This window comes from Montipora capricornis, chromosome 10 (assembly GCF_036669925.1).
Source record: "Montipora capricornis isolate CH-2021 chromosome 10, ASM3666992v2, whole genome shotgun sequence".
Taxonomy (NCBI): Eukaryota; Metazoa; Cnidaria; class Anthozoa; order Scleractinia; family Acroporidae; genus Montipora; species Montipora capricornis.
The window spans coordinates 8,654,282-8,658,324 of record NC_090892.1 but is presented as its reverse complement, the minus strand read 5'-3'; positions in this window follow the sequence as shown (position 1 = coordinate 8,658,324).

Below are 4,043 nucleotides of genomic sequence, written 5' to 3'. Positions count from 1 at the left end.
GTGTTGTCATTGGCTGATTTGGATTCACTATGCCGGTTTTTGTTTTTAACCGTGCGCCATCTATCCGCTTCAAATGTGATTGGCAAAGCTTAAGAGAGAAAAGCGTTGGTTAAAACTCCGCACATTTACTAAAGGAGCAGTGAAAAGAAGCCAAAACAGAAAGCACATTTGAAGGGCGGGGCTCTAATGGAGTTGTAACATGCTGTCTGCCGAAGGTCAAGGGTCGCAAATGCGCGTAAACATGCTTTAATTACTTTCATAAAATAATTCAAAGCTAAATATGTCACTAAATTGTCAATTCCACTTTCCGTTAATATTTTTGCCAAAAAGAGAGGTTTTCCTTGAACGCGAGAGATGCTTTAGCGCGTATCTGCCCACGTTTATGCTACTCGATGCCTGAAACAGGCCAGGCGGTTATGAAACTATTGATACCATCACCTGTAACGGATGCATGCATGTTACATTGAATCACATGAAAATTGTCGAGCCCTCTGACAAGTCGAACGCTTGATGGGAGCCTTCATTATTGAGGCAGCTTTAATAGGCCGAGTTCGATAGATTCAGGCATGGCTACGAGGCTTTTAATATGGTCAAATCTGTTTTCTGTCTCTCACAAGTCTCAAGAGAGTTTTCTAAACAAAACAATTTTTAAATTTAACCATAAAGCTTCCGCGTAGCCATGTGTGAATATTAATATATCGAACGTGGCCTTTTGAGCGTTTTCACATCATGATACCACGGGGGCCATGTTCGTGTTCCAAAACAAAGAAAATGGCGGGCATGATTGCGTATCAAGCTAATCCTCCGGGAATGAAACTCCATTTTTATGCAAATATTTGCTTTTGTATCAGTAATCCAATATGGCTGCTGGTCACGTGAGTAAAAACGCTCCATTTGTAGAGGATTCGACCAGTGTTTCAAACGTCATAGGCTCAAATCCTTCTTGTTATCCCCGGGTCCGTTGTCCAGCAACTAACTTATTAGGCCAAGCTATAATTAACTTAACGCCACATTCATTACACAAAAAGACCTCTTTATACATGGTAGTATCATACTTTTTAATTTGAAACTCAAGGAACTCGACTGCAAGATGGCATCCAGTTGGATGTTACATTTACAAAACGAGGAAGACATTTAAGAAAGACAAGAAATTTGAACAATCCGACGGCAAGTTTCGATTGACAAGCGTTGGTGCATCGTGAAAAATGTTTTGAAAATCTTTCTTTTCGAACAAGGGCACTTTCTGGTCTTTTAAGGCAAACCAAGCCAAGCTGTGCTGAAGTGTGATATTGTACAAAAATTGTTATGTTTAAGGTAAATTGTAGACCTCTTGAAAAGGGCGTCACCTTTCAGTCAGAATTGAAGTGTGCCAGATGAGAATGAAAGCTGAGAGCTCAAAAAGTGCATGGTGGTATCTTGTTTGAGTATGAGTGGGGCTCCAGCTTTTGGCTAAGTAGCCTGACTTCTGGCTGTTATGCACAATTATTATCAATATACACTGCTAAATAGAAAATCGGCCTCTTCAAAACACACGCTCAGCGGGCCGCAAAAGACTGACAGCGGGCTGCTAATGCATTATCAGCCCTACAGCTGATTGGTTCTTGCTTCATCATCCGATGGAATTTAACCAATTAGCCTAGTGTTGACGCGGGAAAACCATTCATTTGCGAAACTCCGGTTTTGAACTGCAGTTTTTTCAGTCGTCGAATCGTCAATCAACACTTACATGATGATTTGAAGTGACTTTGAATTCGTTATTCACTTAGCTTGTATTATTAAAACTCGCATTCTTGATATCATTTGGCCCTGTTTATTGATTGCCAACGAGGCGGCCGATCCCAGAGGGTCGGCCGTCGAGTTGGCAAATCATAGAGCCGTACGTGAGTATAGAAGAAAAAGCTCATCTTTGGGTGTAAGTAATACTCCATATTTGGGTAGTGATGTCACGTTTTTGCATGGGTCGCTTCCACCGTGTGGTTTGTGTATTATTGGAGCCGCTTGTAGTTGCATTACGTGTTTGTAAATTGAATAAGCAGCGGCTGATCAAGGAATAGGGTTATACCTACAAATTTTCGGACAGAACGAGCGTGTTCGCTTGTCGATTTCCAACCAGCGTCTTCGCTTGCGAACCAGCGTGTTCGCTTGTCAATTTCGAACCAGCGTGTTCGCTTGTCAGTTTTAAACCAGTGCGTTCTTTCGTCGATTGACACGTTTTTAAAGACTGCAGATCAAAGAATTGAACAGATTACTTTAACACATGTTCTTATAGCACAAAGAATAGTCCTTGAACGCCAGCGTTGCGTAATTAAAACCACTCACAACTTGGACAAAGCGGGGGTAGACAATATTGCTTGATTATTGCGTTCAATACATTTATTATCTGGTTAATTGCCGTTACAAGCCGACAACTAAATGTTGGGTTTTTTAATTAGCTTAGCAGACATTGCTTTTCAGGGTTCATTGAAAGTGAAATACAGTACTGTTAATATCATTGTTATTATAATTTTCCTTCATCACCATTTAAACTAGCTGTTAATTAAATTTGATCGTGATTGTTGTCCTTTCTGTAATTTAGCTTAACTTTATATCTTATTTATTGTACATTATTACACACATGTGAATATGTATTTATTTATTATGTGCATTAATTCTTAGTCTATTTAGTTTATTTTATATATTATTTTATTTCTTCGAAGATATTAGCATAATTGGTTGCAATTGCTATCTGTAATTCGAAGTCAAATAAAGGTTCTTACTTACTTACTTTACCACGTACGTGAAAGTTCGAGTTGTCCCTAAACGGGGCTGGCGAAAGTTTTTACGCCATCAGTGTAATAGTTGAGCTTGTGTTTATACTGATAGTTAACTTTCAGCGTACCATTTTGTCATGATTTAATATGTTCACTGCAGCCTGCTTTTTCTGTCACTTATTCTTTATGGCAGCAGTTGCTCGATAATCAAACCTTCGTTTTCTTGTTTTACAGTAAATTCTCAACCAGAGACAGTGCATACCACTACAAAAGCAACCCACCGTTTTCTGGACAAAGAGTATAATGTTTTTACGTTAATATTTGGACTCAGACAGAACACTCTCAAAGTGTGTAAATAAAGTGTAATCGATGTAATATCCAAGGGTTCAGTCAAAAACCTTCATACGTTTGTTTTATTTATCTTTTTTTGATTGAATCAAAAAATGAAACAAAAATTCATGTGCACATTTATTCAAACAATACTCAAACAACCAGTAAACCTAAGGTAACACTTCAACATCACAAGATACTGCTTCGAACTTAAGTACAGTATGTTGCCCAGTATCCGGACAGTACCAGTATCCGGACACTTAAAACGAAAACTCAATTTTTCCGGAGCCCTTCTTAATTTTTGGTAAACGAAGTATTCCGAAAGAAAGCCGAACATTCCAGCTTTGAAACCCAAGTTTTGGCGGGCTCACAGCTTGAGAAACAGTTGCAGAAGGCGCCGTTCTGTTACGGTGAGTCAAATTTTCATGGCTACTATTTACGCTGTTTACTGCGCAGTAAAACTAGTGCTGTTCAAATATAGGCTTGTAAAATGTGATAGTTTCAAAGAAATTTTAAAATATTTGAGGTTAGGATACTTAAAGAAGTTAAATTTTCAAAAAATGCAATAATTAGCTTTAAAATATTACTGGTTTGGAATAACGGAGGCCATAAACATCAACTAAGTTTTGGATGTCGGATACCCAGTATCCGGACAGTGTTTTCTTTGTCGTGCAAAATCCTTGAATTAGCTGCGTACACTATCCGGACAAGACTTCTTAAAAATAAACATTTGAAAAGGATGTTATAGGGAAAAGAACAAAAATAAATCGCTTTTGTTAGTTTCTTTTTTTGTCTTTTCTCTTCACAGCCCTAGACTATCCTTGATCAGCCGCTCGCGTAGTTCTCCCCACCATACCCTAGTAATTTATTATGTTTTGTTTCAAGATGCTAGGTTCCCATGCCGATTTATATTTTTGGAATCGGATGCCAGACTACTTTGAAAGAGCAAGATGGGCTTAAAAG